The sequence below is a fragment of the Lonchura striata genome, chromosome 6 (genome assembly GCF_050655825.1).
Source record: "Lonchura striata isolate lonStrDom1 chromosome 6, ASM5065582v1, whole genome shotgun sequence".
Lineage (NCBI taxonomy): Eukaryota > Metazoa > Chordata > Aves > Passeriformes > Estrildidae > Lonchura > Lonchura striata.
The window spans coordinates 30,390,457-30,405,763 of NC_140708.1; the positions used below are offsets into that span (position 1 = coordinate 30,390,457).

The following is a 15,307-nucleotide window of genomic DNA, read 5'->3' on the forward strand; positions in this document are numbered from 1 at the left end:
GATTTCTGAGCTCACCCATTTGTGGTGTTTGCCTCTCCCAGGTGAAGAGTCCCCAAAGGTCCAGCCCCTGCAGCTGGGCAGAGCCCACTCACCTCTGGCAGATGATCTGGAGCTCTGCTCTTCTGAGGGGCAACATTCTGCCCACAGGCAAGGAGGAAGTTGCTAATGCAGCTTGGTTGTGAGAAAACAGTTCCAGAAGGTTTTATCCTGAAGGAAAAGGATGTTGTAGCTGTAGATGCAGACTAGATGCAGATCAGGGATGCTCTGACCTTCCTTGGAAGCCTCTCCCACATCCCAATTCCCCTGGCAGCAAGCACTTAGCTGCCAGCTATGCTCCTGTTTGTCCCATGCTGCCCAGAGGAGCACAGCTGTCTTATTTATCTCATTTAAACTTTCTCCAATTGCTGCAGCACTTCTCTCTGAAAACCCCTTTGTCAATATCTCTTCTAGTGCCCTGGAATGGATATAATAGTCCAGGTGCAGCCACAGTCAAGCTGTACAGAGGAAAATTATTGGCTTTTTTTTTTTTTTTCTCCATAATGTAATGTCGCTCTGAGTGTAGGCTAAGATTGCATCCCCTTCCTTTTTCTGCTCTCACATTGCAAATTCATCTATGATTTCTCTATTGCTAGCTCTCAATCTCTGTCAACAGCTCTGCTTCATTCCATGGAATGTAGCATTAATTTGTTAGTGTTTATAGACCAGGGAGAGCTATTGGGTGAGAGGCTGGATAGATCATGTAGAGACAATATAATATCGATGGCAGCCAGACAAAGAGAGAATAGACAATTCAAAAATAGAAGGGAAAGGAGGAACTGAAGACAAAAATTAGTGAGTAATAGATTTTTCATTTCTGTGGTAGACCAAAGACTTAAAAAAAATTGCTCAAAGTTTAAGGGCAAAAAAACCTTTTAAAAGCACAAACACAAATTCTAAAAAACAATAAAATACTCATTTTAAACCTCGCTGAGGTATTTTTTAAGCTTGAAATTATAGTTCTGAGATTTTTCCTTTTTTCTTGACTTATATTCTTTTACTGTCACATAATAATTTAAAAATCCATTTTCAAGGCAAAATATTTTTAGCTTTAACACTGTTTGTTTACATCCTTTGACAAAAAAAATTAGTTCAAAGATAACATTTGCAATTATATTTTTATATATATTTTCAAGATGTTTTCCTTTTAGTTAACAGTATTAATCAAATTAATATTAGTAGCTAAGTTCCAGTCCAGTTTTTACTTTCTTCAAAACCAGTTTTGGGAAAGCTAACTGTTAAATGATCATCCACTTAAATACATAATACTTGATCAGAGAGAAAGAAACTGAACTGCTGAGTGTACATTGAGCAAGAAAGGAAGAATCAAAGGGACGAATACTGCAAAAAGACAAAGTGGGAGATGGAAATAAGTTAAAAGTAGAGGAAGAATTTCAGGATTCATTCAGAGAAAAATAAGGATAATATGCTAGAGAATGGGAAAAATGTAAAACCATGGACTATTAGTTCACACCCAGTGGGGAAACTAAAAGAGGTTTTCATGTCAGGTACCCAGATGTCATGCACTTCCACCACAAGAGATGGAGAAAAGAGCCTCGACAGGAGAAGCTGAACCTGAGAGCAAAATATCTCTTCAGATCAATGCCTGTTTCTTTTCTGAAGACAGGAGGTGACAAAGGTGACCAGACTCCCCAGTCAGACTTTCTGCCTAGGTGACATGATGCCAACCAAGACCTTTTAAAAAGTGCAGTTATGTTCTTTTGCTTCATGGCCTCTTCGTGCTTGTAGTGTCTAAGCTTGGGGAAATGCCTGGTGAGCAGGGATGGCTTTTTTATAGTATTATATGGAGAGTTGCATCATAGGTCATGGGATGCAAGGATAAATGCCATAAACCCCATCATGGTCTCTTGCTGAATTACAGAAATTGTTGGCAATAGCACTCAGGCTACTGGTGTGGGTATGTGGGACCAAAAGACAGTGGCTCAGATAATCATGCAAAAGAAAATTAGAAAACAGCACTTGAGGATCAATTTCCTTAGTTCTGCTGCCTGTTTGATCCTGTAAGAATAGTATTAACCCATCTTTAGGGTTTTGCAGTGGGACAGACAAGCCACCACTGTTGTCTGAGCATTTTTGTTGTGGATCTCAGTGCCCAGAGGAGGACATTAGACAATTACACCAGCTCTTTGCTTGTCTCTAGGCTGCAGTGGGGACCTGATTTGGCTTAACTGCCCTGGCAATCCTTGACTTGGTCCTTTCTGGTACAAAATCTTCTTGACGAAACACCGAATTGAAGGCAAAGACATTCCAAGGTCTGGATAAATTTTCCATATCCTCTCTTCATTAGCTTTGCTGAAAATATTGTAAGTACTATTCTCCCAGTTCAGTGCTTTCAAAATATTCATTCTGTTGTTTACATCTTTTGGAAAAGCTATGTGCCAGCAGCTCTGAAGCACTGCCCATTAAACTGGCACAGAAGTAAGTGATAGATCTTATTAAGACTGCTGCGTTTGAGACTTTTTCTGTACATGTTAATACTCAATTTCTGCAATTTCCAGAGCCTTTTCATTTCCAAAACAAAGTTGGCTTCCAGACTAACTCCTATGCATTATTCCAAGTAAAATCAGAGCCAGCAGGCTGCCATAGAGGCTTGACATTCCCTGCTTTGAAATAGGACAAACATTTGGGTAGAAGGAAGTGTCAGGTTCATTCTATTTTGACAAGGTGATATTCTTGTGTTGTTCTCACAAGAGCTAATGAATGATAAATCCAGGGTCATTGCAACACTGGGTGCCAACCAATATCAGCATCCCACCAGTTATCCCATCAAGACCTATTCTGCAAAAGCTGCAGACCCAGGCTCACAATTCTGGCTTGAAAAATTGCAGCTGCAAATTTCTGGAGGATCCACCTGTGCTCATCCTCAGGGAACATTTTCCTGAACCTGCTCTTACCTGCAGGACTCTCTCATCTCTGCTGCAGAGCCACACCATCCTCCTTTCCCTGTGCACTGACCTAATGTCCATGAAGAATATTTTCCTTTGACTGGTGTTGGGTCTGAAACAAGCACCCCATGTTTTTGTTCTGTGAATCCACTGGTTCATTGCCAAGAGAAGTGTTTTTTGCCAATAGATATCAAACCACTCGATCCTGAAGCTTTTGATTCAAATGAATTTAGAATCATCTAGCCATAATGACTAAATAGTTGTCTTGGTGTTTATTATGTATTTACTGTGAGACATCTCATCACAGAGGCAGATTGCATGAATCAAAATAATTGTATGTTGTGGGGACTGGCAATGATGACTTTAGCTGCCCTTACTACACAAACTCCTCTTCTGAGCTGTTGTGTAAACTATGGAGTGAGAGACCATGCCTGTTGTGGCTGAGGCACTCTTGAGTGAAGAATATCTGTCTGGCATCTTTGCTCTTCCCAGGAATTCTCTCCTTAGTGTTTGTGTCTACTGCTTCATTTGAAAAAAATAGAATAAATAATTTTTAAAAAGGCTACAGAACATCAAAGTATAATGTTGAAAAATTAAAGTCTAATCTAAGGCCTAATCTAAATCTAAACTCTTAGATAAAAAACCCAAACAAACAGTTAAATTTCTCCACCTTTAGTCAACTCCCAGTTGCAGTGGAGTTCAAACCTTGCTTCCCAAATTGCAGATTATAGTCAGGAGATGAACTTTGCTTTGGGCTGGGCCTTTCAGCTCATCCAGACTCTTGGCTCTGTAGGCACGACCTGGAAGCCCAGCAGGACCCATTTGCAAGGCAATCTGAGGTTTGACTGCTTCACTGGAGCCCAAATGAGAAATGAACATCCCCACATTTCACAAAGAAGTTTGGCAAGAAACTAGGCAGGGAATTTTATACAAATGGATCGCATTACATAAATAATTTTCAATAATATTTTTTCTGATAACAATATACCTACTTGATCATCCTTACAATGCCTTACCTCTGATTTTGCAAAGCTTATTTTAAAATGATGTATCTGCAGAATTGCCATTTTTCTTTCCAAACCGCACTTTTTTGAAAGGATTTGTTACTGCAGAATTGCAACCAGGATCAGAACCTCACCCTGTGGTGATAAAACCTTCACCTATAACAGATCTAACTGTCCTTCCCCATCCTTACATTTTTCAGACTGTTGTAGTAATATATTAACATCCATCAGTGTGTCTAACTTTTAGTGAAGGTTGAAAAAAAATTAAAAATATAAATAAATTCTTCTTATAACCTTATAATATTGTGGATAGCTATTTAGTGTCACAGAGAGTCTTAGTATAATGTGAGCCTGTAAAATTCAGCCATTAATCTAGTCTGGAATCATCAATTATAATAAGACTAGGAAAAAAATACTAAAAGTTCTCCTGAGTGATTCCTTCCTTCGATATATTCTCATATTTTTGGAAGATGTTAAAACTCCTGGTGAATTCTGGATCAAATACAGTAAGAGCTGTACCTTTCTTTCTGCGTATTTTTCTCTTTGTTAAATAATGGATCTGAGCAAACCAAACACATCTCATGTAAAATTAGATATGGTCCCTTATGGTTGATGTTCAGACAAACTTTAATGGCAGTATAAAGTTAATATTGAGATGAACTTAGAGAAGAGAATTTTAATCTATATATTTATGATTGAGATGATTTCTTCTGCAGATAAAGAAGTTATCCAGTGATGTTTTTCTTCCATTCTGAGTCTTTCTATTCAAATGTCAATGTGCAATGTTGCAAGATGGATGTTTATAATTACTCTGATTTCATTAGCTCGAAAGTCAGAATTAGGTGGTAAAAATTAGATTTTAATGAACAATTTCAACATGAGGAAGTTATGAATTGGTGTCTTGAGGATATCATCATGACTTAGAAATGAGGCAAATTAGAAAAGTCCAATAGGAAAAAAATTGAAGGTTGAGAGGAGATTAAAATAACTTCAAACAGAGCAAAGGGGTAGGAGTAGAGAAGAATTTGGAATTAGATTTAAAATCTTAATTCTTGTTTTAATATTGCAAAATAATTCTGAACAGTTGTGGTAGGAACTGGGGAAAAGACTTCAACAGCAGACAAGCACAAGGTTGGGGAGAATAAAGGTACCCAGCAAGATGTGCTGCTGCTGCACTGTCATTGTTTGGAAAGAAGTGCCCGGGCAGACTGCCTACATCACACCCACCTGGGCTTCAAAACAGACCCAGGGTGGGTTTCCACTTCTGCCTTGTCAATGTCTTGACCCTCTTCTGCAAGGGAGTCTGGCCTTAGGCCAGTGAGAAAAAAAGTATTGGAAGCTTACCATGGGTTTGATGATTCTGGATGAAAGGTAGCTGTTTGCAACATGTGAGGGAGATGATTCTGAACACCTCTCCTATAAAGACAGACTGAGAGAGCTGGGGTTTTCCAGCCTGAAGAGGAAAAGGCTTCAGGGAGACCTTAGAGCACCTTACAGTACCCAAAGGAGCTACAAGAGAGCTGGAGAGGGACTTTTTACAAGAGCATGTAATGATAGGACAAAGGGAAGTGGCCTTAAGCTGGAAGGGGGTAAGTTTAGATTAGATATTAGGAAGAAATTCTTTACTGTGAGGGTGGTGAGGCACTGGCACAGGTTGTCTAGAGAAACTGTGGATGCTCCAGCCCTGGAAGTGTTCAAGGCCAGGGTGGATTGAGCTCTGAGCAACGTGTTCTGGTGGAAGATGTCTCTGTCCATAGCAGAGGGGCTGGAACTAGGTCATCTTTCGGGTCACTTTCAATTCAGACCATTCTATAATTCTGTATTAAATATACATATACATACATACATGCATATATATGTATATAAACATATATATATGTACATACACACACACACTTTTATATATATATATATATATATATATATATATATATATACAGAAGTAACTTTACCATATACTCTGCAGGTGTAAAACAAATTACAATTGTGCAGCTCTTAGATGAAGTTTTTATGAGCTGGATGGCTGAGGTTGGGAAAGAAACAGCAAGAAATCAGTGGAATCAAAAAGAGATCTGACTGTTCAAAGGTCAAACACTTAGAAACAAATCTGAGGTGTCCTGAATCCTAATGCAATATCATTCTCATTAAGCCATGTCATGGCCTAAAGCAAATGCTCAGTATAACTGCATTTTTACTGCAGCCATTTTCAAATAATGGTTCTTGTGGCATGGGCATGTCTCATTTGTTATATACAGCCATGCCAGCCATGCAGATGACTCTTAATGTTACCCTCTCTCCCCCTCAACTATTAAATAAACTCAGAAATTACAATGACATTAAAAACACTTTGAGCAATTTTATGTGATCATTAAGTCAGAATATTCCACTCTGAAGGCTTCTGCTATTCAGCAGCCTTGAAATTACTTAGATCAATTAAATGCATTATCTTTTATATGGAATATAGGAATGTGGGTTTTTGCCACTATGGGGAAATATAAATAATGAAACAAGGAGAATCTTCAACATTCCCTTTGTAGTCCTGTGCTGCTTTTCTCTCATCTGACTGTTTCCATTCGCTTAGGCTGCTTTTTCCTTTCTTGTTGAAATATAGTGATATATCTCTATAATCCCATCATTTTAGCCTAAAAGCCTCTTTCTTATGCCATTCTTTTTTTCTTATGTGACAGAGAGAAAAGAAATAAGCAGGCCTAAGTATGGATCTTTTAATGAACTTGAAGTACTTAACCAAGCCATCAAAACTAGGAGCCTCATTACTGGATATCCTGGAGAAGAACTTCCAAAGGCTGCTTCGTTCTGCTGTAGATTGAGGTACTGCTTCAAATTGCTCTTTATATCCACTGGCAGTACTGAGCCAATCTGAGGATGGGTTTCTGTCAGGAAACTGAACAAAACCAGGAAAGAAGAGCAGCAGAGGATCAGGCAGAGAAATGAGGGATCCATTAAGGTAGGTCACTGCCAGACCTAGGAGTATAAGCCAGGACTTTTAATGTACAGTGCTTATTGGGTAATGTCCCTTTGGGGAAAACAATGTATGACAACATCACACTTCATCAGTAAGCGAGATTGAGGTTATATTTGCTTATTTTTCTATTTATTTTTATTTATTTACTTTTTATCCATGCTGTTAATTAGTATAAATTATTTTTATTGTTATATGTTTATTTATATTTCATTCAGAAAGCGGGCTGCTTGCTGTAAATCCTAATCTTTACTCCTGATCATTACCAGTTTGAGAGAATATTTATAAACTCTGGTGTCATCTAGGAATAAGGCCTTGCAGGCAAGGTCATTGGTCATTAACTACTAGCAATAATTAGTATCCAAGCAGAGTGAGTAGTTAGTCAAGTACAGGGCAAGAGTAGCTTCAGAAAAAGCACTGCTTTCTGTAAAGTGAAAGAGCTAGAAGATAGTTTCTAGGCTTACAAGCAAGCTGATTGAAAGGCTGTGTAATTAAATTCGTTGTGTGCCTGTCTGTCCTACAGAACATAATAGGACTTACCCAGAAAATGGATCAGATAACCCAGCACTCAGTGCCATGCTAATTCTCATGCTGTTGTGCAACCCAGCCACTAAATTACAGTTATGCAGGATTAATTAGTACCATTCTCTATAAAGCTAATGCTCAATGTAAATGAGAGGGATTAGTAGGGAGTTATGTGCTGACTTAGGAGAAAGGAAACACATTTTTAAACAGGGATCTTAGGGCATATAAATTAAAAACCAAGGGAATTACTTTCAAATATCAATGGCCCACTGCATCAGGTATGGTTTTGTTTGCCGTGGCAGTGAAATACATTTGCAGAGATAGAGTTGTGCTCCACCAGCTGCAGCTGAACATCCTTAAGTATTTCAGGAGTCATCAGCTTAAACATTATGCAACCCAAAAGGGATCCAAAATGCACTTCTAAGGGATTACTCGTATAATGGGGATATTGCAACTAGTTTGAGCTATATTCTGTTTAAGTTTCTTTTTAAAGAATATTTTTAGGAAGAAAACAAAGGCAAGAAAAATCTATAAGCTTTTGATGCTAATCTAAAATTGCTTAGTGATCCAGTGAAAGTTCTTGTTTTGCTATTGTAATGATTAATATCTTCCCTATTAAAAAAGTATATCTTATCACACTTTGTTTGTTCAATTTTGGATACTAATCCCTGGGTTTACTGTAGCTTTATCAGCTTGAGGTTGAGTAATAAACTCATTCTCCCCACTGCAATCCATATGAAATGGAATGAAGATACTCCATCTCTTTTAAAAACTATTAGATTTAATTCTTTAAATATTTGTCTTTGGGACATGTTTTTTAGTGATTCAGTCATTCCTCTTTCTAAAACAATGGGCAATATCCTTCCTGAATTGCAAATGCCAGCCCTGGACATACTGTTCCTGCTACAATTACAGCACTATGAAATGCCAAGTAAATCCAGCATCTTGATCTCTACTCAGAATTCTCTTGTTTATTCTGTAATACAAACTTTTCCCTGAAGTCTTTTGTTGGGACCATCACATTCACTTGATTCAAAAATGCTTATCCTTGTTTCAAATTCAGTGCAGAAGACTACTTCTCTTCCCCGTTCATGTAGGCTGTAGCTATGTCTAGCACTCTTCATTCCCCTTCTGTCTCTGCTGGCATACATTGTTTACACCCAGATTAATTTCCTTAGGAGGGTGAGGTGCAAGGATCTTTGCAGCAGGAACTAGAGTCCTATGTAGTGTCTACATTGGGCATACTGGGTGATACTGCAAGTTTGTGAACACCTGATCACCCAAGCAGTGACTCCATTAAACAGAAGAGGGGTTTGCTATTTTTTCTTGCTTCAGAAAGGTGAAGGATTGTACCACAGGTAGCTGAATGTTTATGTTGTTCCTTTTATTCTTCCCTGAGAATCAGTAAATGGATACCATCTGACATAGACAGATTTAGTCTTTAGTACAGAAATTCTCATTTAATTCAAAGGGGAGGAAAAGAAAGAAGGAGAAACAGGAAGATACAGTAAATTACTCTTCTGTCACAGAAGGAACAAAAAAATTACCCAAGCAAGATATTTTGCTCAAGACTAGGCTGGGCTTCAGTTGAGCCCTGTTCTCTCCAGCTGGCAGGGCCCTGCTCACACACAGCCCTGTGTGTAACCCTGCCACGCTGGCCCTGTAAGGCTGGACACTGAGTCTGCCCCAGGACTGAGCAGCAGCTGCCAGAGACAGAGCCTTGCTGCGGCAGGGGCAGGGAGAATGGCGTGGAAACAGGCTGGCATTGCACAGTGCCAGCTTATTTATGCTCCCTAGTGCCAGCAGGCCACAGAGTTTTGAAGACATAATTCTTGACATTGTGAAGAAGGATGGTAGAGGAATCAGAAAAAAAACACAGAGCCAGTAACTCAACACTGCAATCAGCTTACATTTATCTCCCCCTGTACCCTACCCTTGCTTTTTTCTGAACTTGTTTAGAGCAATCAGAATCTCCAAATCTCTCTCTTTCCCCATGCCAGGGTGTATTTAGCAGTTACATTGCACAGGGTTAGAATATTTTTCTAATGAGAAGAGGTGCTATGAAAGCTTTTATGTTGTTTTCTTTTTTATTTGGTTAATACACTTAGTGTGTGTGAATATGCATCTGTGTAACGTTTTGTTAATGTGACATTTATTCCAGCCCCTCCTCACACTTGTCTGCAAATCAGTCTGGTTTTGTTTTATGCAAGTTATCAATCATCTTTCCATGAGCAAATGGTCTCATATTAACTGGAAGGAAACATTCTAATGTATTCATTCTATTATTATTTCTTGGAAAAGATCCAGGTTTACAATAAACCAGTGATTGGAAATGCTCAAAGTATTTTAATATCCTAATTATTTTTATTTAACTTCTTCTAATAGTTTAAATTGATACTGAATTTATTTAGAAGCTATTACAATGGGATTCCCCTCATCCCCTGCCAAGTAGTTCAGAAACACATACTGAACTTAAGCTGAAGACAAAATACATTATTCCGATTCCAATCTGTCAATTATATTAGAAGGGGAAACTTTTGAATGAGAAAGCAAGGTGGAAGGAAAAGAAAAGAAAAAAAAAAAGCAAAGAATGCTGCTATATATACACTCAATTATCATTTTAAAATTCATCTGATTTTAAAAAAAACTGTTACAATGGCAATTTTTCTGTCTTCAGGAGATGATAATCAGACACCCACTGACTTCCTACATTGCTGGCACTAAGACAGATTTGACTATATGAAAAGGCCTCCACATAAATTACAGCTCTCCCAGCCTACCTTTTATTCTTTTTCCATGCTATCTGCATTTCCACCAACTGTTACAGTCATGCTTTGCCTTTTTCACATAAATTTTATTTGAGGTCTTCCCAGGAATACTTTGCTCATTTCCAATATTTCTAAGTATCTTTTCACTGCCTGGATGGACTGAGGCAACTTTAAGGTGATAATGCTCAGTCCTACAAGAGATATCTCAGAAACCTGAGGAGCTGTAAGGAGAGGGCTCATGGCTGCAATAAAGACCCATAGGACAATTCTTCTACTAAGAGCTTTGTAAGGACTTCATACAGGCAGGAAAATGTTATTGCCAGGCTCTCCCTGAGCTGAATTCAGCTATGCAGATGGAAAGTGTTTCAATTCTAGGGGCCCAAATATCTCCAGGTCTTTCATGGCATTAGAGACATCAATAAAAGTACAGGAAGGACAAGTGGCCCATGCTGCTCCTGGCACAGTGGGTATCCATCCTTGGCTTGACAAGTTGATGGCTCCAGGCCTGGATCCCTAGAGGGGCTTGGGACTACAAAAAGCAAAGCTGCCACTTAGGGCAGTAGTGGATTGACTTGTTCAAGAAATTCCTTTTTAAACTCCCTTCAAGAAGAAGTTTCACACCATTTTGCCCCTAACAGAATCAATGGCGTTAGATTAGCATAAAACCAAAGATGTGGAAGACTGAAAAAAGTGACTAGAATCTTTTATAATAAGTTAAGAATTTATGGCCCATGATAATTTTGAAAATAATTGTAACTTGACAATAGCTATTGCCTGTAAGCCAGCATCTAAGTGTACCACATTACTTAGGAAGTAAATTCATTATGATGACACAAATGTTTTTCAAACAATCTTGCAGAGCCTTGCTCATTAAATTAATTTTGGATTGCTAATTTGGCACCATTTTTTAATGCACATTAATTCACAATATAAATCTTGACATGCTCAGGTTTTTTTAAAAAAATGTTTAAATCACATTGGAAGTTGTTTGAGAAATAAAATGTATATAAATATATTATAATTTCAATCCACATGCCTTTTTCCTTTAGTTGCACATGAAGAGATGAGTGTTTCCTGTCATGCTATGTCACTCTATGAGAGCATGTGAATGAAGTCCCTGAAACTATTATTAGTGTAATTTTAACTGTGGTGACTGGACAATACCATTCACCCATCCAGACCACAGACTGGGGTTAAACCACACCTAAAGCCACTTCAGATGGAATATCTGCATTCTGAATTTTGTTAAGTCTATCCCTGTGTCTCAGGTGACAGGAACAAAACATAACATTGTGAAAGTCTGATGGCAGACCTGCCTGATCACAATGCCAAGGCATTTAGTCCAATCATAACTCAGGGTTTTCTGAATATACCTGTACCTGACACATAAACTAGTCTATAATTATCTGTATTTGTTTGAAATATTGAGCTATGATCTAAGTATTTATTGATGTAATAATCTTTTCCCAAGTCACCAAACATGTACTGAATCCCTCAAGATGTTTTAATTCAGTATCTTAATGCAGAATTTTCCTCCTTGAATTAATCAGGGGGTTGAAGAGTGTCTTTGTTGCTCTGTTCAGTCCTTTATGTGATTAATTGCAGATCTTTCCTTTTGACTGTTGCAGCAATGCCTCATCCACTCCACATTCTCTTTGATGTAATCTACCCTCACAAACGAGGTCATTTTGGTTTTTTAAAGTCTATTGCCTGTCTAAAAATGCTGTAATATCTTACAGGTGTCACATTTTCACAGATTAAAAAAAAAAAGGTGGGAGCCATTGGAAGGTGTTTAGACCCTACAATATGTAGTGCTGAAGAAAGAGGTGCCTTTGAGTATGCTAATTAAGACAAAATCAGCGTTTCAGTGTACAGGGAGGTTTCTTTTTTAGTGTATTTTTGTAAGCAAACATGAACTTTGTGGTCTTCTCTGTAGCATACCACTTCTGAGCTTGAAGCAGTTCACCTCCTTGGAGAAGCCAAGTTGAAGGTACCCACTGCAGCACCATTTAGAGCATCCCAACTTCAAAGCAAATATGTTCTCCAGATGGCAGCAGTTATCCTTGCCTGTGAAAATGGATGGAGATTTATGTTCCTAGAAGTACAGCAAATCACAGGAAATGTTTTTCACCCCTTAGCAGTGTAGCTGTACAGCATGTAAACTCTTAAGAGATTTCTGATTGGAGTTGAGTTTTAGCTCTTTTATACAAAAAACTTATATAGTTTTTTTTTCCAAAGAGAAACCTTAGATGTATGCCTAAAACAAATTTCCGCATCCCTTCATCAAACAATTCCACCCTCTCTCCTTTTGTCTCTGCCCCTCCTTTTCTTTTAATAACAGTGGAAAAAATGTGCATGATAAACTAAATGCAACTTAATTTCCTTGTACCTTATAGGAAGAAAATAATGTTGCAAACTAAGTAAATGAATAGTGCATGAACTGCTGCCATCTCTTGGTTATATTCATCACTCCAATATTTTGGAGTATTCATCTAAATCAAGAAAATTAAAGCATTTCATAGTGTTACTTCCCTTTTCATTTCACATCCAGCCTTACAAACACAAAGTAAAACATGATTTTGTTTTTTCTGACACTGTTCCTGAAATTGACAGTTGCAACTATAAAGAAAATGTACATAATTTTTCTCTGAAGTTTTTTTGTATGCTTAAGCTAAGTAATTTTTCTTATTTTTTGGTGTTTCGTTTTTATTTTAATCTCCACCTTTGCCAAAGTAGGGATTATTTTTCAAAGCATTCATGTGTAATTTTTCTACTACAACAAAGAAAGTTAACTTTATTTCATTACCATTCTGATAATGAAAGTCATGAGGACAAATGGAGGGAAGGGCACTAAGAACTGAGGAATCACATCTGCCTAAGTGAAACAAAACACATTTCTGATATAGTTTTTTACACACTTGAAGACTAACATGCTAATTTTTATGCCTCACGCAGTTGTGTTCTCTGATTAGAACCCACAGAAGGTAGTGGTATGATTCCAGTGCATTTCAAGAGCATTTGGATGATTTCAGCTTGAAATTGTCAGGTTTCTGGTGAAGCTGTCAGTGGAATGACATTGGTTTCTCCCACCCGATACCATTCACCACAATTATGCATGTTTAATCAGCTCCTACTGATTTCAGTAAGACATCAATTGACCTTTCCTAGGTCAATTGCAACGTGCGGACAGCTAAAACACCCTGTCTGAGCAGTCACTAGATGCTCTCTAAATGATAACATGGATGATGAATTGGAGCAAAACCCAGACAATCTCCCCATGGCAGCCCCAGAGGCAGGATTTGCACCTGCCCCTCACCTTTTGCCACTGCAGCTGGTGTCTCGCTTGCTCATGAACGTGTTTGCCTGGCCAGGACCTGTGGCCGCAGCACGGCCACTCACTGCAGCAATTTGTACTGAGAGCACAAACAGAAGGTCTGAGAGCAGCCCAATTACAGCGCTCCTGCCCTGTGCCAAAGGTTATTTAACACCCAGGCTGTAATTAGCAGATCCTCTCACTTAGCTGGAGAGAAGACTCATCCACAACCTGTCTGTTGGAGCAGAAGCAATTAGGAAATCCCATCACTCTGATAAGGAGTTGCTTGTCATGTCCCACTAAAAACACCTCGTGGAACTGAGGCTGTACAAAAAAAGTTTCTTTATCTGAAAGACCAGAAATTGCTTAATCTTTTCCCAGCAGGCAAGGACATCTGGTCACAGCTGAAAATCTCTCTCCTATGGGATGGACATGACCCTGCAATTCTGGGCCAAATGGCTCTCTTATCTTTCTTTTTTTTTTTTTTTTTTTTTTTGTCATGACTAAGTTATGTAATTATATCCAAACTCAGCTAACACACCCCCAGCACTAAGTTTGAAAGGATTTACAGAAAGTAACAAAGTCGCCCCATATAGCAGCTTTTGCTTCACTGGTTTTTATTCATGAGTTGGTTACATGACAATTTACTGATTTTCTTACTCACTGACGTGATTAAAGCAGTATCACCCCAGAGAGTTCCTGTTTGCCTGTACATATCACTGCAACCCTCTCTGCTTCTTCCAAAGCAAGGGCAGAGTCCCACCGGGCTGGAAATTTGGCAGGGTGAGTTCTGTTCTCATTTCATAATGGAGCCATTTTGTCTGCTCTCCCTTTGTCTCCCTAAAATTTCTTCCTGATGACTTGATTAAAGGATTAAAAAAAAAAAAAAAAAGCAGCATGGTAATTGTGATCTGGAAGAGCACAATAAATACCAGGAAAAGTGCTGTGAAGCAGTGTTTCACCCTCAGAGTGGCTCAGAGATAGACAAATAAAGTGCTTTGGGCTGGGAGCTGAACTACCTGTTCTGATGAGCAGGTAATTGCCAGAGTGAGTATGACATGGAGGCATAAAATGGAGTAAAAAGCCACTGCAGAAGTAAAAGCAGGACCTTCAGTGCTCACATGCTGTTACCTGAGCAGTGTTTTTCTCACACCACTTACTAAACACCTCCCAGAAGGAAGGATTTCTACAGCTAATTTGTGGAACGACTTAGCAGTAGGTTGTCTGCCTGAGGATGAAGAATTTGTAGTGATTATTTCAGCCTTTTCCTTCCCGGTGCCCAGCTCACAAGAGATTACACAGCATTGCTCAAAAGGCAGGGAAATAGCCTTCATAAGCAGCAAAACATTTTTCCTGGTTTATATCTTCATTTTAATTCTATGTTTTAAAAAACCAGAGCCTTTAAACAATGCCTAACCCTAGAAACAAATAGATTCAGACTGACATATTCCTTCAGGGTGTGAATACTTAGCTTCCAATTTGCTCTTCCATTGATTTTTGTTCTCTACCCTATCATGAAATTATTTGGAGAAAAATGGTAGGACACTACCATTTCTGTTCAAACTCAGACACATCCTGGTGGTCTCCAAACCTCCTTCAGGGACTCATCTTTCCTGCACAGCTGCTTTATCAGGTTACCAAATGGGGCTACTGTCATGAGAAAATGCCATAGAACCCTGTAGGATATTTTTTATTTTCTGACATGATTTTCTTTCTTCTGAAAGTGAATCTTTATCCCCAAAAAGCATAAGTATTTTAATTTTGAATAGATGCCT

General features: G+C 38.5%; 1 long non-coding RNA gene across 2 annotated transcripts in view; it reads left to right on the forward strand.

The window, feature by feature from the left end:
• LOC146767070 (uncharacterized) overlaps positions 1-15,307 on the forward strand; it is a 133,340-nt gene that overhangs the window by 75,137 nt on the left and 42,896 nt on the right. For both annotated transcript variants that reach the window (XR_014956170.1, XR_014956169.1), the window contains exon 2: positions 6,634-6,775. This is a non-coding gene — a long non-coding RNA (uncharacterized LOC146767070). The remainder of the gene's footprint in view (positions 1-6,633; positions 6,776-15,307) is intronic.